This window comes from Schistocerca americana, chromosome 10 (genome assembly GCF_021461395.2).
Source record: "Schistocerca americana isolate TAMUIC-IGC-003095 chromosome 10, iqSchAmer2.1, whole genome shotgun sequence".
NCBI lineage: Eukaryota > Metazoa > Arthropoda > Insecta > Orthoptera > Acrididae > Schistocerca > Schistocerca americana.
The window spans coordinates 160,800,388-160,823,413 of NC_060128.1; the positions used below are offsets into that span (position 1 = coordinate 160,800,388).

The window sequence follows — 23,026 nt, forward strand, 5'->3', positions numbered from 1 at the left end:
ATGTGGTGATGGAGTTATGGATGTGTCGAAAGTGCGTTCGTGGGTGCGACAGTTTAATGAAGGCAGAACATCATGTGACAACAAACCGAAACAACCTCGGGCTCGCACAAGCCGGTCTGACGACATGATCGAGAAAGTGGAGAGAATTGTTTTGGGGGATCGCCGAATGACTGTTGAACAGATCGTCTCCAGAGTTGGCATTTCTGTGGGTTCTGTGCACAACTTTGAAGTGATTCCTCATGCTCCCTACTCACCTGACCTGGCTCCTAGTGACTTTTGGCTTTTTCCAACAATGAAAGACACTCTCCGCGGCCAGAGGTCAAAACAGACTCCTAAAGAAGCCTTCGCCGCTGCCATGGAATCATGGCGTCAGCGATGTGAAAAATGTGTACGTCTGCAGGGCGATTACGTCGAGAAGTAACGCCAGTTTCATCGATTTCGGGTGAGTAGTTAATCAGAAAAAAAATCGGAGGCCTTAGAACTTGAATGCACCTCGTACTTTGCCGTGATCTACAAACACAATTAGCTATCATGTGACAGTATATATGAATATATAAATAAGACTGACATTGTCACGTACGCCTTGTAAATAATTGTCAACGCTTATTGCATGAAAGGTGACGGAGTGTCTTTATCATCATACTGGTAGAGGTTGGAACGCCAGTGGAGATGAAACGGCAGGCAGAACTCAAGCTCAGGGTGTTGGTCCTGCTTCTACACAGGAAGTAGCTAGACGGACGTCGTGGCACCTGAGCTCTGGAGCACAATAGAGCGACGGCCGGCCGCTATTGTAGTAGGGGCCGGAAGGATAACCGGATAATACCTCCGAACTTTGCAAATCTTGGACGCAGATGAGAGGAACGAAGAAGCGGCACCTCGAAAACCACGCATGCTGGGTTATTTCCAAGGATTTTTAGTCAGAAGCGTACCATTGTACGTGTATAGGTTTTTCCCCGCTGGACGACAAAATACTAAAATATGGTTGGTTAGCGTTCAGAAGATTAGTGGAGAGGGGGAATATCCGTGGTTTCGGGAATATGATTCGTTTTCGGAATTACGAGGGTGGGAAGCCGAGCCTTGCTGGGAGGCCAGCGGTGGAGAGACGAGGACTTCCATTGTCAGCGCCCATGTGTGACGGTCGCTCGATATCAGCTTTGGTTGGAACAGACGGACTTGCCGTCTTTGCTCTCAGTTAGAACAGTTAGGCACTGTACAGTTGCAAACCTATACGATTCTGGACTTCACCTCCGGGTTGGAAGTCGTCTTTGAGTATTCACCGTTCAGTAATTGAGAGCACTTCCTCTGCCTATACTTGAGACGTTATCTGAACTCCGTCCTTGTGCCTGGGAGTTCGCGTTTCTCGTCTGTAGAACACAGAGAGGAGAAGGCAGTACTAGAGTATATTAGTCAGAGGACCGCTTTCTGCCGTCCTAGTGTTTGAAAGAGTTTATTTGTGGCTGGAGTTCTTCCATCGTCGCAGACGAGTACGAGAACATCACTTCGACGCACCGGACGCAGTACATACGGTGATATCGCAAACTGCTTCGGTTTATTAGGGCTATAAAACCTAAACAGCTGTGATCACGTTAATTTATTTCCACTGAAGTTCCACACCACCGTAGATCATCTTTGAAAGTGGTGTCTTCCAGTGTTTGATACGTAGATGATATCAGTCATTTCGCGTTATTGATATTAGACCGCGCAGTCATAATAAGGGCAGAGTTGGGCAATTGATTAGTAATTTTACTTAGCAAATGTAAACTTTGTCATATGAATGTTTTTTTAAGCTACAATAAATATATAGGGAGGAACAACGTTTATCATTTAGTAGGGTTAGTTGCCTTCATCATTCATTCATGTTTAGATTGTAATTTATAGAATTAAGAGATCCTATGATCTGCTTCAGGGGGTAGTCAGACAGGGCCAAATCTTAATTTTTGCGTTTGTTATTTTCCGTTGCGTACATGCATTTTACACCCGCCTTGAGTAGAATCTTGGAACTTTCCTGAGACTGAGAAGCTTATGTTCACGAATCAGCATGGCTTTAGAAAGTATCGTTCGTGCGAAACTCAGTTTGCCCTTCTCTCACATGATTTACTGAGAAATATGGATGAAGGGCAGCAGACAGATTCTGTATTTCTAGGCTTCCGGAAAGCATTTGTCACGGTGAGCGAAGGTACGAGCCTGTGGAGTAACTTCACAAATATATGAGTGGCTCGAGGCGAGTGTTCATCAGAGACAAGGGCATCGCCAGGATTGCGCCAGAGAAGTGTGATAAGACCGCTATTGTTCTCTATAAATGCAAGTGAGTCGGCGGATAGGATGGGCAGCAATATGCGATTGTTTGCTGATGATGCCGTGGTGCACGGTAATGTGTCGAAGTTGAGTGACTGTAAGAAGACGACTTAGACAAAATTTCCAGTTGGTATGATGAATAACGGCTAGACCTACATGCGGAAAACTGTAAGTTAATGCGGATGAGTAGGAAGATGTATAATGTTCTGATACAGTATTACTAATCTCCTGCTTGAAACAGAGAAGTCATTTAAGTATCTAGGTGTAACGCTGCAAAGCGATATGACGTAGTACGAGCATGTGAGAACTGTGTATGGAAGGCGAATGGTCAACTTCGGTTTATTGAGAGAATTATAGGAAAGTGTGGTTCATCGGTAGAGAAGACCTCATATAGGACGCTGGTGTGACCTAGTGTTGAGTACTCCTAGAGTGCTTGGGATCCGTACAAGATCGGATCAAAGGAAGACACCGAAACAATTCAGAGTTTGGGTGGTGGGTTGGAACATGTAAGTGTTACGTAGAAGCTTCAGGAACTCAAATGGGGATCTTTGGAGGGAAGGCGATGTTCTCTTTGGGAAACGCTACTGAGAAAATTTAGAGAACAGGCATTTGAAGCTGACTGCCGAAGTATTCTACTGGCGCCAACATGCATTGTGCGTAAGGACCACGAAGATAAGGTACGAGAAATTAGGGCTCATACGGAGGCATATCGACAGTCGATTTTCACTCGCGACTGGAACAGGAAGGGAAATGACTAGTGGTGGTACAGGGTACCGTCCGCCACGCATGGTACGGTGACTTGCGGAGTATACAGGGTGGTCCATTGATAGTGACCGGGCCAAATATCTCATGAAATAAGCGTCAAACGAAAAAACTACAAAGAACGAAACTCGTCCAGCTTGAAGGGGGAAACCAGATCGCGCTATGGTTGGCCCGCTAGATGGCGCTGCCATAGGTCAAACGGATATCAATTGCGTTTTTTAAAATAGGAACCCCCATTTTTATTACATATTCGTGTAGTACGTAAATAAATATGAATGTGTTACTTGGACCACTTTTTTCGCTTTGTGATAGATGGCGCTGTAGTAGTCACAGCCGTATAAGTACATGGTATCACGTAACATTCCGACAGTTCGGACGGTACTTGCTTCGTGATACATTACCCGTGTTAAAATGGACCGTTTATCAATTGCGGAAAAGGTCGATATCGTGTTGATGTATGGCTATTGTGATCAAAATGCCCAACGGGCGTCTGCTATGTATGCTGCTCGGTATCCTGGACATCATCCAAGTGTCCGGGCCGTTCGCAGGATAGTTACGTTAGTTAAAGAAACAGGAAGTGTTCAGCCACATGTGAAACGTCAACCACGACCTCCAACAAATGATGATGCCGAAGTAGGTGTTTTAGCTGCTGTCGCGGCAAATCCGCACATCAGTAGCAGACAAATTGCGCGAGAATCTGGAATCTCAAAAACGTCGGTGTTGAGAATGCTACATCAACATCGATTGCATCCGTACCATATTTCTTCGAACGTTGTGTACAGTTCTGCCACTGGGCACAAGAGAAATTACGGGACGATGACAGATTTTTTGCACGAGTGCTATTTACCGACGAATCGTCATTCACCAACAGCGGTAACGTAAACCGGCATAATATGCACTATTGGGCAACGGAAAATCCACGGTAGCTGCGACAAGTGGAACATCAGCGACCTTGGCAGGTTAATGTGTGGTGCGGCATTATGGGAGGAAGGATAATTGGCCCCCATTTTATCGATGGCAATCTAAATGGTGCAATGTATGCTGATTTCCTACGTAATGTTCTACCGATGTTACTACAAGATGTTTCACTGCATGACAGAATGGCGATGTACTTCCAACATGGTGGATGTCCGGCACATAGCTTGCGTGAGGTTGAAGCGGTATTGAATAGCATATTTCATGACAGGTGGATTGGTCGTCGAAGCACCATACCAAGGCCCGCACGTTCACCGGATCTGACGTCCCCGGATTTCTTTCTGTGGGGAAAGTTGAAGGATATTTGCTATCGTGATCCATCGACAACGCCTGACAACATGCGTCAGCGCATTTTCAGTGCATGTGCGAACATTACCTAAGGCGAACTACTCGCTGTTGAGAGGAATGTCGTTACACGTATTGCCAAATGCATTGAGGGTGACTGACATCATTTTGAGCATTTATTGCATTAATGTGGTACTTACAGATAAGGATGCTATAACAGGATGCGTTGTCAGAAATGATAAGTTCACAAAGGTACATGTATCGCAGTGGAACAAACGAAATAAAATGTTCAAACGTACCTACGTTCTGTATTTTAATTTAAAAAACCTACCTGTTACGAACTGTTCGTCTAAAATTGTGAGCCAAATGTTTGTGACTATTACAGCGCCATCTATCACAAAGTGAAAAAAGTGGTCCAACTAAAATATTCATATTTCTTTACGTACTACACGAATATGTAATAAAAATGGGGATTCCTATTTTTAAAAAAAACGCTGTTGATATCCGTTTGACCTGTTGCAGCGCCATCTAGCGGACCAGCCATAGCGCCATCTGGTTTCCCCCTTCGAGTTAGACAAGTTTCGATCTTCGTAGTTTTTTCGTTTGATGCTTATTTCTTGAGATATTTGTCCCGGTCACGAACAAAGGACCACCCTCTATACGTAGATGTAGATATATACTGTTACCATTGCTCGACGTTAGACGTCTGATCGAACTGATCTTCTGCTTTTATGATTATAATATTTATATTAATAAAGTATCGCCGTTATGCACTGACTTGCGGGAATGATATGAAGTGAAATTATTATTACATGCTTATGAATAAAATAAGGTAAATTACCGATGTGGTAGTCTCATTTATGGGCATTGAACCACCTATCGGTCACGTTACTATGTGTGTTAATGAAACAAGTTATTGTGTCCCATCCAAACGGAGAGTGCTTTCCGGGAGTAGTGAGACTGATACGATCCAACAACAGTAAGCAGGAAGTGGCGTACCACTTCATCACGTAACTGAAATATTTAAAAACTCATGTTGCACAAAAATTCTTTCAGTTAGGGAAGTGCAGACTGATTTCTCACAAAGAGACATAGGAGTGAAACAAAGGCAGCTGAAATGAGATTTCGAAGAACTGTGAAAAGTTGCACATTGAAGTAGAAACGTGTGTTGAATGTATAGGCAGCACAGCAGAAAAATACATAAACAGATCGTAAGAACACGTGTGCAAAAAAAAGAAATACTGACCCAATAAGTGGCGGAGAGGAAAACGTGATAGTTCGAAAATAAGATGGGAGCATCGATAACGTTTGAAGACGGAACACTCAGTCTAATTCTTGGAAATAATGAAGAAGAAGATGATGAAGAGTGGGACGGTAATTTGCAGATATCACGGCAGTTTAGAAAATTCTGCTACTTCTAGTGGAAGACAACAGATGGAGCTGGGAGAACACGGAGATTTCTGTTGAGAAGAGGTGCTGATGTTGGTAGAGGCGATGGTACGGGAAGAGGCGCCTACTATTTGCCCAGACCAGTGGAACGGAAATTAAATCCGGCTGGGCGATGTTGCGGGCCACCCATCACCTGTGTATACAGTTTCACGGCGCGGACCCGGGCTGTTGCTGGCGGATATTTGATCTGCGTGCGAGTAGTTAACCGACCGATTGCGGTAACGTAGAACCCACGCTTCTTTCCCACACAGCGCAACGGTTTCAGCACGTGGCGCATTCACGTTCATCCACATTTACACCAAGGTGACAAAAGTCATGCAATAGCGGTATGCACTTCTACAGATGGCGGCAGTATGCGTCGACAAGGTATAAAAGAGCAGTGCATCCGCGGGGGTGTCATTTGTACACAGGTGATTCATGTGAAAATGTTTCCGACGTGATTATGACCGCACGACGGTAATGGAAAGACTTGGAACGCGGAATGATGGAGCTATACGCATGGGACACACCATTTGGGAAACCGGCAGGCAATTCAATATTCCGAGCTAAACAGTGTCAAGAGTATGCCGAGAATACAAAATTTCAAAAATATTGTGGGACTTAACTGCTAAAGTCATCAGTCCCTAACCTTACACACTACTTAACCTAAATTATCCTAAGGACAAACACACGCACACCCATGCCCGAGGGAGGACTCGATCCTCCGCCGGGACCAGCCACACAGTCCATGACAAAATTTCAGGTATTGCCTCATACCACGGACAAACAGTGGCCGACGGCCATCACAGTACGACCGACAGCAGCGACGTTTGCGTAGAGTTGTCACTGCTAACAAACCAACACTGCGTGAAATAACCTCAGAAATCAATGTGGGACGTACCACGATCGTATCCATTATGGCAGAGAGGCAAATTTTGGTGTTAATAAAGTATGGTAGCAGACGACCGACGAGAGTGCCCTTGCTAACACAACAATATCACTTGCAGCGCGCCGGCCGAAGTGGCCGAGCGGTTCTAGGCGCTACTGTTTGGAATCGCGCGACCGCTACGGTCGCAGGTTCGAATCCTGCCTCGGGCATGGATGTGTGTGATGTCCTTAGGTTAGTTAGGTTTAAGTAGTTCTAAGTTGTAGGGGACTCATGACCACAGTAGTTAAGTCCCATAGTGCTCAGAGACATTTGAACCATTTTTGAACTTGCAGCGCCTCTCGTGGGCTCTTGACCACGTCGGTTGGACGCTAGATGACTGGAAAAACCATGGCGTGGTCGGATGAGTTCCGATTTTAGTTGGTAAGAGCTGATGATAAGGTTAGAGTGTGGCGCAGACCCCACGAAGCCTTCGGTTGTCAGCCAGCCGCGGTGGCCGAGCGGTTCTAGACACTACAGTCTGGAACCGCCCGACTGCTACGGTCGCAGGTTCGAACCCTGCTTCGGGCATGAATGTGTGTGATGTCTTTAGGTTAGTTAGGTTTAAGTAGTTCTAAGTTCTACGGGACTGATGACCTCAGATATTAAGTCCCATAGTGCTCAGAGACATTTGAGCCATTCTCAGGTTGTCAACAAGGAACTGTGAAAGCTGGTGGCGGCTCCATAACGGTGTGGGCTGTGTTTACATGGAATGCGCTGGGTCCTCTAGTCCAACTGAACCGATCATTGACAGGGAATGGTTATGTCCGGCTACTTGCAGACCATTTGCAGCCATGCATGGACTTCGCGGTCCAAAACACACGATGGTATTTTTATGGATGACTATGCGCCATGTCACTGACCGACAATTCTTCGCGATTGGTTTAAAGAACATTCTGGACATTTCATGTGAATGACTTGGCTACCTATTGAACATTTGTGGGATATAATCGAGAGGTCATTTCGTACATAAAATCTTGCAGTGTTAATAGTTTCGCAATTATGGACAGTTACAGACGCAGCATGGATCAATATTTCTGCAGGGGATTTCCAACCATTTGTTGAGTCCATGCCACGTCGATTGCTGCAATACGCCGGGCAAAAGAAAATCCTTCACCATATTTTGAGGTATCCCAAACTTAGCCAACCAGTGTGAGGAGGATGGCTGCAGGTACTCCCAGATGTATCCATTATTAGGGTATCTTCCCGTTCCAATCGTCTTTTGAAAGCGTGAAGAACGACTGCTTAAATTTCTTTGTGCACGTTGTAACTAGTCTTATCTTTCCTTCGCGGGGTCTACAGGAGTCGTACCCGTATCTTTCGTCTTTCACGGGCAAGTGCACTATCGACTGAGCAATCGAACAACGACTCACAATCCGTGCCCACAGCTTTGTATCCGCCAGTACGTTAATTAGTAGGTAGAGCACTTTCCCCAGGAAGCAAAAATCTCAGTTTCCACTCCCGGTCTGGCACATAGTTTTAATTTGGCAGCCTTATGTTCCACACTTGTGAAGGGCATTTGTGAACCTCAAGGAAATGTGATAGAACCAATATTGCTACAGTATTCTCGTACGCAAAAGATCTTGTATAAAAACGGCTCAGGCTCCATAAGGCTCTTGAGAGATGGTGTGGTTGTCTGTAAGAAGATAGCAACACTAGAAGACTGCAGAGGAGAGAGCAAGTAGGTGGAAAGAAGGCCTCTGTAAGGGAGAAAACCTATCTGATGTGATAGAAGAAGAAACAAGAGTCGATATAGAAGAGAGAGAGGGTCCAGTATGAGAATCAGAATTTAAAAGAGCTTGGAAGACTTAAGATCCAATAAGGCAGAGGGGATAGACAACATTCCATAAGAATTTCTAAAATCATAGGGGGGTTGGGTTGGGTTGTTTGGGGAAGGGGACCAGACAGCGAGGTCTTCGGTCTCATCGGATTAGGGAAGGATAGGGAAGGAAGTCGGCCGTGCCCTTTCAAAGGAACCATCCCGGCATTTGCCTGGAGCGATTTAGGGAAATCACGGCACTGCTAAATCAGGATGGCCGGACACGGGATTGAACCGTCGTCCTTACGAATGCGAGGCCAGTGTGCTAGGAAAATCATTGGGGAAAATCGCAGCAAAACAAGTATTACGTTGATGTGTAGACTGTAAGAGTCTGGCAAAATACGACCTGACTTTCGGTAAAACATCATCCAGACAATTCCGAAGACTACAAGTGCGAAAATTATCGTACAATTAGCTTATCACGCATCAAAGTTGCCTAGAAGAATAATATACAGAAGAATGGAAAGGAAAACTGAGGATCTGTTAGAGGACAATTACTTTGGCTTTAAAAGGCGCTAGAGAGGCAGTTCTGACGTTGCGGTTGTTAATGGACTATATAGATGTTTATGGGATTTGTCGACCTGGAAAAAGCGTTCGACAATGTAAAATGGCGCAAGATGTTCGAAATTCTGAGAAAAATAGGAGTAAAAAAGGGTAATACACAATACGTACAAGAAACAAGAGAGAAGAATAAGACTGGACGACCAAGATCGACGTCCTCCTACCGTTCACTCCGTACATCGAAAAACCAATAAAAGAAAGTTCAAGAGTGGAGTTAAAATTCAAGTTGAAAGGGTATCAGCGATGAGATTCGCTGGTGACATTGCTATGCTCAGTGACAGTGAAGAAGTATTACAGGATCTGTTGATTGGCATGAACAGTCCAATGAGTACAGAATATGGATAAAGAGTAAAACGAAGAAAAACGAAAGTAATAAAAAGTTTCAGCAATGAGAACAGCGAGAAATTGGATTGGTGATCACGAAGTAGTTGAAATTAAGAAATAGTGCTACGTAGTCAGCAAAATAACCCATGACGGATGGAACAACGAGGACATAAAACGCAGGCTATCACTGGCAAAAACGGCATTCCTGGCTAAGAACAGTCCCATAGTATCAAACATACGCCTTTATTTGATGAAGAAATTTCTGGGAATGTACGTTTGTAGCACGGCATTGTAAGGTAGTGAAACATGGACCGTGGGGAAACCGAACCAAGAGAATCGAAGCATTTGAAATGTGGCGGTGCAGAAGAACGTTGAAAATTAGATCTACTGACATGGTAAGAAATGAGAAGTTTCTCCGCACAATCGGCGAGGAAACGAACATACGCAAGAGACTGACCAGAAGATGGGACAGGACGATAGTACAGCTGTTATCATCACGGAATAACTGTTACGGTACTAAAAGGAACTCCAGAGGATGAAACTGGAAAACATCCGGCAAGTCATCTGAGTCTACCTGACTACCCTGATTGCTGGATGTCATGATAAGAAAGAGAAAGTTTTGTTTCACATGAACGATGTTTCCGAAGACATGGTGGTCGACATGGAGACAGGGTCATACCCAAGGGGTGGCGAGACAGACTCCCGCCAAGGGCGCAGCCGTAGTGGGGGCGTTAAAACTTACTGAAAGAAGAACGAGCAAGAAAGACGGTTCAGAAATAACTGGGAGAGGTCCGTGAGTTCTGCTGCCTCCCTCGTCTCCCTATCTACGAGAAGAATCTTTTCCTTCGGCCGCTCGCTATATAGGCTAAAAGCGATCAGTTTAGGTACAGTTCTCCAGAGTGGAAATTACTGAACCGGGCGAGCTTCTGAACGGTTTGCGTTAGGACGTTCAAACTGCACACATCAATACAATAATTTAACGGCTTAAGGCCTTAAAATATTTGATGTAAAATTCGGCTGAAGGCCCCTATAAGAAAAACAATCTCATGCCTTAAGGGTAAGACAAGAACATTAATTTAAGACTTGTAAATAATAGATTTCAGCTATCAGTCCTCCTTATGTATTTTTATTGGCAGATTTTCAATGTACTATCATTTTTGATCAATGCATGTAATGCCTGTTGGCGGGGCTTCATCCACAGTTCATTGAATCATTGATTCAATGATTGATTAAGTGAACTGTGGATGAAGCCCTACCAACAGGTTCAATGAACTTTGGATGAATCCCGACCAACAGGCATTACATGCATTGATCAAAAATGATAGTGCATTGAGAATAGCTAGTTTCTTGCTGAAATCTAGATCTGCCAATAAAATTTCATAAGGACGACTGATAGCTTAAATATATTGTTTATAAGTCAATATAACAGTCGCTGCGTGCAACAGCCTCTCAATGGAGGGAAACCTGATTAATTTAAGATATGTAAAACTCGGCTGAAGGCCACACATCAACCATATAACTAAAACTCAAACAGGGAAGTTACTATGTAACAGACACGAAACGGCGCTCAGAAGTTCCAAGGGTCGACCTGGAATCGTAACCCTAACGCCCATTTAGGCGAGACAGGCAGCCGGACCAACAATCTCTTAATCGGAAGGCAACCCAACCGACAGACAGCCAACCGATCAATCAACCAAATCAGTTCCGCTCGACGCAACCACCAAAACGACCACAACATTTCAATACAACGACAAACAGAAAATTGGCGCCCACAACGACCAACAACACCTCAGCCCTCGAACTACACGCCGCGCAGGACAGCAACAACACGACGAGGAAAATACACCGCCGAAAATTACGTCAGCGACCAGGGTAGGTAACCGGAACGTCAAAGGCCACAAGGCAGAAGACAACGCTGGTGAACTACAATAATAGGGAATAAGTTAAATTCCACAGGAAGACGTGTTTCTATATATCTTCTGAACCGAAACTAACCTTTAGACAGTTCTAGATCTAGCAATCTTCCCATTCTTCTACAAGCAACATTTTGCAATCTCGACTTGTATACCTGTGATTCGGTAACATTCATTGTAGAGCTTTGACAGTATGAATTTCAGAAAAATATAAATTCGTTTGATCCCTATGGCGCCATCCACATTTTCATTTGTCCACTTTCTTCAATCCCGCCCAGGTCCTGCCAACTCTCCTTCCTTTCTCTTTCACCATCCTCTTCCACATACCTCTAGGCCTGCTTCTCTTCCTTGTTCCTTGGGGTACCAATCCATTGCCTCCTTTTCGACTGCTCCATCTGACTTTCTCATGTGTTCCCCAGCCATCTCCACTTTCTCTAATGTATCTGTCCTTCTATAGCTGCCTGGTTTGTTTCTCTCCAGAGATTCTCATTACTTATTTTTTCTGGCCACCATGTATTCATTATGTGCCGGAGACATCTGTTTATGGATCTTTGTAGTTGTTATGTTATCTTTTTATCTACTTTCCAAAACAAAAAGGAACGATAAAAAAACGAAGATGCGGTGTGAAAGTGTTATGTGAAATCACGGATGCTCACTATTTTTGTGATTATTAATATGAGTTACGTTTTTTACCAAACCCGTACTCCGTCTTATCTAAGTAATCCTAGACTGCAGAGATTGATTAATAGATATATTTAATTGCCTCCTTTGGTAAGTTCATTTTATTGATCTCTTTAATCTCCTTGGGTACTTCATTTGATCTCGAGTGGTGCAGAAGATAAGCATTATTTTCTGTAATACTGTGCAGTTGTATGATAAATTTTTCACATTATGTGCATAAAATCTGCTGTAATTTGATGTACTCTATTGATTAGCTGTAGGAGATATTTGCTAAGAATTTGGTACTTACACACTGTCCCATACTGCATCACGTCTCCTTGCTCCAATATTTCGACACTATGAACAAGTTTATATTTGTGGTTTTTGAGTAAATACAGTTTGGTCCTACACGGAGGGTGGTTTGGCTGCCCTGACACACGTGTCACTCGTGTCCCCTTGTTCACACGTGTTGGACAGCGCTGACCGAACGCTCAAGTTTAAATCCACGCAGACACGGAGGTGCTGCAGCAGACACTGGGCGTCGCTGTTTGGAACTCGTTAGGACTGACGAGCTCTCAGCTCTTCTCAGGGGAATCCCCCAGCTGTAAAGTCGCCCCGAAACAAACGCCGTCCGCACTGTGCCTTGCGTTCTGCAGGGCAAAAGCAGGCGTACCAACACCTACACTACAATACCAAAATACAGATGCCTAATTTATTTGTCTGTATGGTTACCGCACTAATGTCGAAATGTTCAGAGAGATGAAATATGTTAACGGATCAACGTGCCGTCGACTACATTGTCTTTAGTGACAGAGCACAAGCTTGGATAGGGGGAATTCTGAATAGGAAGTCGACCACATCCTTTCCACAGAAACCTTCCTGGCATTTATATCTCCATCTGTTCTCCGCACACCACCGTAAGGTGTATACCGGAGGTTACTTAGTACACAAATGTCACCTGTCTCTATTCTTGCTCAATTCAAGAATAGTCTGAGACATGAACGACTGTCGATAAGTTTCCTTGTGAGCTCGAATCTCTGTAATTTTAACTTCGTGTTCAGTTCGCGGGATATACTTAGGAGGAACAAAATATTGATTGAATCTTGTAGGCACGAACGCCATCTGAATTTTAACAGCAAACCACAGTGTTTCCTGTCTCCCACTGAAATCTCTAATGGGAATACGTCGTTCTTTGCATCTTCTTCACTTTCTCTATCAGAACTATCTGGTGTGGATCCCAGACTGATGAGTAATATTCCTGTATCACTAGATAAATTTCAGAGAAAGTGATGCGTCCCCGACGTACGCTTTCCCATTTTTAAACCACGCCGTGATAAACGACGCTTCTTATGTTGCGCGTGCCAAGAGAATTTGTTGAGCTACATGATAAAACTGATGTAACTCGTTACAAGGCAGCCAGCGTGATCCTCAGTAAACTATTTTTATTTATCATTGAAAATCTAACGCAGCAGTGATACGTCAGCCATGTAATTGCAGCTAGTGTGAACGTAAACAAAGAGAATGATAAAGCCTTTCGTATATTTTTAATATTAGTGAAAGTGACAGATGAAACTTCGTACTTGTTTGCTTTCAACGAAATTTGTAGTGCTTTCCTTTTGAATAGAAAGAACTACAAAGCTCGTACTTATTCGCTCCGTTGGCTCTCGTTGCAAGTATCTAACGAACTTATCACGTCTCTCACCACAATTTTCTACGAATTGCATTTCTTTTCCTTTAGCATTCGTAATATGGATCTCTTGAATGCCAGCAGCACTTATGATACGTAAATTGTTCCATTACCACATTTTGTTCACTAAAAGACACTGCGTATTTCAATCAAATGCCTTTCTGACGTCAATGAACACGGCGTAACCCTGGGCATCATGCACGAACGGAATGAGATGTCTTTCGTACGATATCTCTTTGCAGTATCCAAGTTGATAGTGTAGAGGACACTTTCCTCCGCCAAAAACGTCATAATGCCTGAGCATAAAAAGTATTCCACAATCCTACAACAGACTAATGTGAATGATACATTTTAATGAAAGGAGAGGTCACTTAGCCCAATGTGCCTTTATTCCATTTCATTTTGTGTCAGTACATTTCATAGCATTTCAACCTCATCGGCTAAGTTTTACAACATCGCCTCTCGAAATGCGTTCTTGAGCCGTGTGTCGGACAAAAATTACGATTGAATGCTACCAGCTATTACTGTAAAGACATAACAACCGTTATCTGACATCCATAATGGGTACCCACAGCCCCTCCCCCCCAAGAAAAAAACAAGATTTTTAATCTATTTAAAAGAATACAACACGATAAAACCCAGCTATATTTAATCATCAAAATATAATTAACATAAAATAGCTACCCTTAGCCTTACACAAATTAAAAAGTGCCATCATATTTACTGCCACACGAATTTATTTTATTAGCATTATGGTCCGTCTTTTCTTGAAATATAAGGAACACAGTTAAGTAACATTTACACTTCCAGAAAAAATCCTTTAACTTTATGTGGAATCGTAATGACTGTAACGTACAATTAGTCCTTCTCGAATGCACGCATAAATTCGTAGATCTTCAGTAATTTTTCGGGTCTTTTCACTCCTGAATATTTTTTTTAATTTTCACCAATTAAGTCCGAAGGTTGAGAAGATTCCCTTAATGGATACAGGCCTGCCAGGCTAATAAATGAGGCTTTTCACTAACGTAATGAGTCCTGTTGGTAGCTTTTCTTTTTTCTTGCTTTTTTTAGCTCAGTTATCTGCCAACATTTTTTTGGACAGAACTGTATTACAACTGCATCAGAAAACAGTAACGAGAAAATTACCAGAATGGGCAGTCCTAAAAGACATAATTTTTGCAGTCCACTCCGTTTGCCTCTCTATGAGCCAGTTTTCTATACTTTCCTTCTTGTCCAGGGGTTAATCTTTACAGTTAGAATCTCGGATCTAACATGTCAGCAAGAAACTGAATCGATTCTAGTGCTTGTTCTTATCATTTTTTATTATGTTCTTATAGAGTTCCATATCAGTACTTTCTAAAAACGTGATCTATAGCTCGGCACCTACGCTACAGTAAACTAATCTTTATAATATGGATCCCATGCTGCAACAGAGCACGAATTTTCACCCTGTGCTTAAATAAATGACTGTGAACATTCTGTAAGGGTCTGGCTGGCAACATAAAAATAATTAATTCTGTAGAAACTTGATTAAGTATGCAGACAGTTCATCACTCCGAGAATCGAGGTTCTCGGCAGTTTTCGTCAGTTGTCGACACTGATACTGGCCAGATATTGGTGCCAGGGACTCCACAACTTTCGAGAAAGTTTTGATCTCGAATTTGAAGTCAGATAATAATTTTTTCGTGTGATATACTTACAAATTAAAAATGTTCTGTTTATTCTCTTACTTGCAGTGTGAAACGTTTATTCTTGCCAAATTCCATGATTGTACATCAAAGGGAAGTTTTCTGTATGTTATAACGTGTGAGGTTGCAACTATCAAAATATCTGACATAAATGGCCTTATCTTTTGCTTGCATTGACTTAGAACTTTAACATTTTTACACCACCGAAGGACTACGAATGTCACTATATAACTAAAATTTCAACTCGACAATATACCCCTTCGGGAAAAAAAAGGAATTTTCGCAGATGGATGGACAAACACAATGTCTAATAGCAAATGACAAAAAGATTTTCCTTTTGATTTCATTAGAAATCAACAATTTTTGGATTTTTTCCTTTGGGTGTATTCTGAAATCTAGCTTCTTGGCAAATGTCATGATTCTAGGTTAACAGGTTTTGATGACTTTTGATGAGTGAGTTTGCGAGTATCAAAATATGTGACTTCAATAGCAATATCTTTTGATAGCTTTGTTTTAGAAGCTCAATATTTCTACATACCGAAGGACTACGAAGCTGAGTATGTGGCATAAATTGCAACTCGATACTTCTTAACCTTCCGACTCAACAGATGGATGGACAAAAACACTATCAGAAAACAAACAATTTTTTCCGTGTGTTATAATTACAAATTAGTAATTTAGGACATTTCCCTGTACTTGTAGTGTGAAATATTTCTTCTCACCAAATGTCGTTATTCTGGGCCAACGGGAAATATACTATACGTTTCGACAAGTCAGTCAGTGAATATCAAAGTACGTGACATAAATGGCCGTATCTTTTGATTGCATTGGCTTATAAGCTTCAATTTTGTATGCCCAAGGCACTGTAATCATTAGTATGTGACATAAAGTTCAACTTGATGCGTCTGCCAGTTCCTGAGAAAAAGGAGTTCTGAACAACCCGACAGATAGACTGACAGACGGACAACAAAGTGATTTCTGGCGTTCCCCAGGATAGTGTTAAAGACCTTCTGCTGTTCTTCATCTAAATAAACGATTTTGAAGACAATATGAGCAGCCGTCGTATGTTTTTTGTTGATAAAGCTGTTGTTTATCATCTAGTAAAGTCGCTAAAAGATCAAAGCCAATTGAAAAAGGATTTAGAAAATATATAATTACGGTGCGTAAATTTACAATTGACCCTAAATAATGAAAAATGTGAGGTCATTCACATGAATGCTAAAAGGACTCTGTTAAACTTCGGCTACACGATAAATCAGTTAAATCTATAGGTCGTAAATTGAACTACATACCTGGGAATTACAATTACGAACAACTTAAATTGGAAGGAACACACAGAAAAAGTTTTGGGGAAGGCAACCGAAGACTGCTTTTTATTGGAAGAACACTTAGAAGATGTAACTACGTTTGTCTGTCCTCTTTAGGAGTACTGCTGCGCTGTGTGGGATCTTTATCAGACAGAATTCATGGAGTATATCGAGAAAACACAAAGAAGGGCAGCACGGTTTGTATTATCGCGAAATAGGGAAGTGAGTGTCACTAACATAATATAGTATTTAGGGTGGAAATCATTAAAACGCGTTTTTCATTGCCTCGGAGCTTCTCACGAAATTTCAATCACCAACTTTCTCCTCCGAATGCAAAAATAATTTGTTCACTCCGACCTGCATGGAGAGAAACGATCATCATAATAAGCGTAATCAAAGCTCGCACGTGTTCGTTTTTTCCGCGCGTTATTCGAGATTGGAATAATAGAGAATTATTGTGAAGGTGGTTCGATGAACCCTCTGCCAGGCACTTAAGTGTCATTTGCAGAGTATCCATGCTGATGTAGATGTAGCTGTAAGGGTTCCGTACATCAGTGAGAAAAACGGAACCCTTTACGGACGCTCGCTTCACTTCAGTTTGTCAGTGTATTTACTTTTGCAAAACAGTCGTTCTTGCCGTGTGTGTGTGGGTGGGTGGGTGGGTGGGTGGGTGTGTGTGTGGGTGGGTGGAGAGAGGGAGAGGAGAGAGAAAGAGAGAGAGAGAGAGAGAGAGAGAGAGGGAGGGAAAGAGGGAGACAGGGTGCGAGAGAGAGAGAACTGAATATAACAGTAGGATACAGCTGGAACTATTAATAATGGAACTTCTTGTGTGTTGTAACGCTCATTAGTAAGGAAAAAAGTACCGAGTATCACATTGCAGCTATAATTAGAAGTCCGCAAATTCTCCGCTTGTTCACTCAGTGAAGTTTCAAATTATGAGAGAGTTATATTAATGGCTGCTGGAAACAGATATCAGCAATTTCGTCTGACTGCTTGAAGGTAATCGCAGAGTCTTATTAAAAGTATAGAGTGACGAGCAACAAGAAAATGTCGACAAGAAATCACAGCAGCTATGGACGAGATGGCGTAAAAGCTCTGCTACACTTTAAAGCATTTATATGATTGTACATCGTCTGCCAGAAACACTCGACAAACGCTTAGTATTATACACATGGAAGCATTTCTTCTTGACGAATGCGTTCATTTTAAGCCGTCATTTGAGTCGCGGATATGACACAAGCGAAAGGTTCTCAGGATGAACAAAAACAATCCGTAAATTGTGTCAAATGTATTGAGGACCTGCAACCGCGAAATTCGAAATTTTTCTCGCGCAAAAGCGTACCCACATGACTTAAGAGCGCAGAATAGATCACGTCATAAAACTTCATAAAGCTCATAAAAGGTACTGTAGCGTAACGGACATATTTTTAACGCCAGCCTGTAGAAGATATTTAAGAGGTATATTACGCAAGTGGTGACTATCATTTTATTTCAAGGGTTATCAAGAAAATATCCCACCGGGGTAGTTATGGAATGTCTGATGATGAATAATGAAATAGGAATACGGATAAAAATCTATGAACGGCTTGGAAAACGTGTTATGCTACCAAAGGCAGACACCACAGTATTACAAGTTACATACCTAATCGCCACGGAGATGATGAAGAGATTGAAACAGTGTATGATGAGATAAGAGATTTATTCCGATAGTTAAGGGGGATAGGACGTCAAACGGGCCGACTTGGAGCAGGAGAGTCACCACAGGACATTTTAATTTCCACTGTCTATACTTTTACAAATAAATTCATAAAACTTTGTCACCATGACCAGGAAGGATTGAGGACTCACACTCATCGCAGTGGAATTTCAAAAACGTAGCAAAAGAACTCTTTTTACATGTGAAATTTCATCGTTTTTTCACTTACTACTAGCTGCATTTGTTGCTATAGGTACGTTTTTCTTCCTAAGTAAGAGAGATTCTTCGATGAATTTTTCATAGCATGCAAACAGTAGTTACAGGTGTATGAACTCTAGAATTTTCCAAATCTATTAAAAAACTGTGAAAAAAATTGAGATAATTATCTATAAAACTTGATTTTTTTTCTAAACATGAAGTTTAAAATGTGAGAGTTCATTCATTTTTTCATTAATTAAATAACTTCTAGAGTTTCATACACCTCTAACTATGGTTTGTATGCTGCGCAAAATTCATCGAAGAATCTCTCTTACTTAGGAAGAAAAGTGTACCTATAGCAACAAATGCAGCCAGTAGTAAGTGAAAACATGATGAAATTTCACATGTAAAAAAAAAAAGTGTTTTGTTACGTTTTTGAGCTTCCACTGCTATGAATATGAATCCTGAATCCTTCCTGGTCATGCTGTTATAGTTTTATGAATTTATTTGTAAAAGTATAGACAGTGGAAATTAAAATGTCCTGTGGTGAATTTCCTGCTCCAAGTCGGCCCGTTTGACGTCCTACCCCCCTTAAAGGAAGACGAAAATTTAACTGTGGTTGGGGCCTGGATCTCGATACTAGGAAAAGAAAGAGAAGAAAGGTAAACGAAGAAGATGGATTTAAAGAAATAAATAAACGGTAAAGTCGTCCGGTAGAATTTTACAGTGAACATAATTCAGTCATCGCTAACATAAGGTTTAAAAATGATGAAAAAGGGCTGAACATGTGGAAGAGATCTGGAGACACTGGAAGGTTTGAAATTGCTTATGTCATGGTAGAATAGACATTTAGAAACTGAATTGCAAACTGCAAAATATTTCTATGGGAAAATGCGAACTCTGAAAATAATTTATTGCTTATGAACTGCAGATTAAAACTTCAAAAATTGCAGAAAGTTGAGAAAATAAGGAGATAGAATCTGGGTAAATTGAAGGAACTAGTGGTTGTTAAAGGCTACATAGGGAGCAGTAGACGCCTTTGTAGCGAAACTGGGGAAAGTAGTACAACAGAAGAAGAATTGGTACTTTTGAGAGGTGAAATAGTATAAGCAGCGAAAGATCAAGTAGGCAGAAAGACAAGGCCCGAAAGCAAACCTTGGATAACGTAGCAGAAATTGAATTTAATTGACGATTGAAGCAAATATAAAAACCTCTGCTAATGAAGAAGGGAAAAGGGAATACAGACGCCAAAAAAAATGAGACTCACATGAAGTGAAAAATGACAAAGCAACAATGAATGAAACAGAAATGCAAGGATGGAGAGACACGCATAGCTAAGGGTAAGATAGAGGCCTCCAAGTGGAAAATAAAAGTCATCTTTGGAGAAGAGAGAAGTAGCTGAATATCAAGAGGTAAGATAACAAGCCTGTTCGAATCAAGGAAAGAGCGCTGAAAGGTGGAAGGAATACACCGAGTGTACCAGGAGGAACGATCAATAGCCAAGTACATGGCAGGAACAACCAATCCAAGCAAAAAAGTCTAGCAAACATGGCGTTTAAAATGAATATCTTAAGAGCTATGAGCACTTCTTCAACTTCGATTCTGTGAAACAAATCTCTTCCACTGAACGTTCAGTAGAGTTTCTGACTTCGAATGGCTGTTCCTCTCATATCCTTGATATTGATCTTTCCCCTTCGGATACCCTATATATACCGGCTGAACAAGGGAGATTTGCTGACTGCATTATAACGCTCTCAAAGACGGCCAAGGACTCGAAAAATTAACTGAACGGACCGTATATCATGTTGAAAAGATATTTAGAGCATGAACGAAAGCAGAACAACGCGTAGCGAAATGTAGTGGAATTAAACCAGGTGATGCTGAAGGACTTAAATGAGAAAATGAGACAGAAAAAGTAGTAGATGAGATTTGTTTTTTTGGTACCAAAATAAATTACGATAGCCGAAGCAGACTGCATATACATGGTGTTAGGTGTATAAGTATAGATATTTCTATTGGTGACTTAAGACCAGGCCGAGTGGTTCTAGGCGCTTCAGTCTGGAACTGCGTGACCGCTATGGTCGCAGGTTCGAATCCTGCCTCGGGCATGGATGTGTGTGATGTCCTTAGGTTAGTTAGGTTTAAGTAGTTCTAAGTTCTAGGGGACTGATGACCTCAGATGTTAAGTCCCATAGTGCTCAGAGCCATTTGAACCATCTGAACTTAAGAAAAACACCACCGCAGCAACAAAAACAACAACAGGTGTAAACGCGTGACTTATCGGCCCAGCTCAAGAGAGACGAAGTGATAAATCCCATTAAAATGAGTGCAGTATAACACACATGTTTTTAATGTCAGTCAGCTGGAGATGTGTATGAGGTATGCCATACAAATGACGAATTTTTAGGAGCTATTGATGTTTCATGTAGATTTCAGAAGTCGCTCAATACGAAACTAGAAACCAAACTCCGTCCGAACGGACATTGGAAGGCCCAACGGTACCAACCGCCGCCGTGTCATCCTTAGGCCACTCGTCACTTGATGCGGATATGGAATGGTCAGCACACTGCTCTCTCGGCCGTGTGTCAGTTTCCGAAACCGGAGCCATTACTTCTCAAGGGCTGAGTGCACCTCGCTTGCCAACAGCGCTCGGCAGACAGGATGGTCACCCATCCAAGTGGTAGCCCAGCCCGACAGCGCTTAACTGCGGTGATCTAACGGGAACCGGTGTTACCACTGCGGCAAGGCCGTTGGCCTATACGAAACTACAAGAAATCTATCAAGTTTCTTTGTTATTCTTTGGTTAAAGTTCTTTTCTTTTATGGTTTACGCATACGAATTGAGTATAGACTGTAAATCAAATTTTTATATCAGTGTGTAGGGTGGGAAATATTTAAATCACCGCCCACAGTGAACTTTTAATTGAATCCTTCTAGAACTAATGCGTTTCAAGAGAACGTTAGCTACTACGTATGACTAAGTACCACGAGGACGAAAGTTTTTTTGTATGCATCACTGCGCAAACGCACCGGTGATCAGTGACCCAACTGGATACGTGATTTTGTTTGTGTCCCATCGGGGTCTGAGTGGCAGCGTTTTCCAACACAGCCACAGATATCGTAACGGATCACTCAAATGGTTCAAGTGGCTCTGAGCGCTGTGGGACTTAACATCTGAGGTCATCAGTCCCCTAGAACTCAGAACTACTTAAACCTAACCAACCTAAGGACATCACACACATCCATGCCCGAGGCAGGATTCGAACCTGCGACCGTAGCAGTCACGCGGTTCCAGACTGCAGGGCCTAGAACCGATCGGCCACAACGGCCGGCTGCGGATTACTCTGAGTTCTCATTCCTTGCCGTCAAACACGCTATTTTAATGTGCGCCTTGCCCTGTAGTCGGGAGAGAGATTTGTTTTCTCTTTCTAGCGCACTTGTATCTGATGCTGTGCTCTTGGGCAGTAAACTGGCCTCGCTTGCGACGAAAACGTGTATTCACACACCTATGAATATGAAGGAAATATGTTGTTGTTGTCTTCAGTCCTTAGACTGGTTTGATGCAGTTCTCCATGCTACTCTATCCTGTGCAAGCTTCTTCATCTCCCAGTGCTTACTACAACCTACATCCTTCTGAATCTGCTTAGTGTATTCATCTCTTGGTCTCCCTATACGATTTTTACCCAACACGCTACACTCCAATGCTACATTTGTGACCCCTTGATGCCTCAGAACATGTCCTACCAACCCTTCTTCTTGTCAAGTTGTGCCACAAACTCCTCTTCTCCCCAATTCTATTCAACACCTCCTCATCAGTTATGTGATCTACCCATCCAATCTTCAGCATTCTTCTGTAGCACCACATTTCAAAAGCTTCTATTCGCTTCTTGTCCAAACTATTTATCGTCCATATTTCACTTCCATACATGGCTACACTCCATACAAATACTTTCAGAAACGACTTCCTGACACTCAAATCTATACCCGATGGTAACAAATTTCTCTTCTTCAGAAACGCTTTCCTTGCCATTGCCAGTCTACATTTTATATCCTCTCTACTTCGACCATCATCAGTTATTTTGCTCCCCAAATAGGAAAACTCATTTACTACTTTATGTGTCTCATTTCCTAATCTAACTCCCTCAGCATCACCCGTCTTAATTCGACTACATTCCATTATCCTCGTTTTGCTTTTGTTGATGTTCATCTTATATCCTTCTTTCAAGACAATGTCCATTCCGTTCAACTGCTCTTCCAAGTCCTTTGCTGTCTCTGACAGAATTACAATGTCATCGGCGAACCTCAACATTTTTATTTCTTGTCCATGGATTTTAATACCTACTCCAAATTTTTCTTTTGTTTCTTTTACTGCTTGCTCAATATACCGATTGAATAACATCGGGGACAGGCTACAACCCTGTCTCACTCCCTTCCCAACCACTACTTCCCTTTCATGCCCCTCGACTCTTATAACTGCCATTTGGTTTCTGTACAAATTGTAAAT

The 23,026-nt window shown here is 42.1% G+C and overlaps 1 pseudogene; it reads right to left on the bottom strand.

Moving 5' to 3' along the window:
• Positions 1 to 21,160: 21,160 nt before the first annotated feature.
• LOC124552811 lies at positions 21,161 to 21,278 on the bottom strand (annotated as a pseudogene).
• Between the last annotated feature and the right edge of the window lie 1,748 nt (positions 21,279 to 23,026).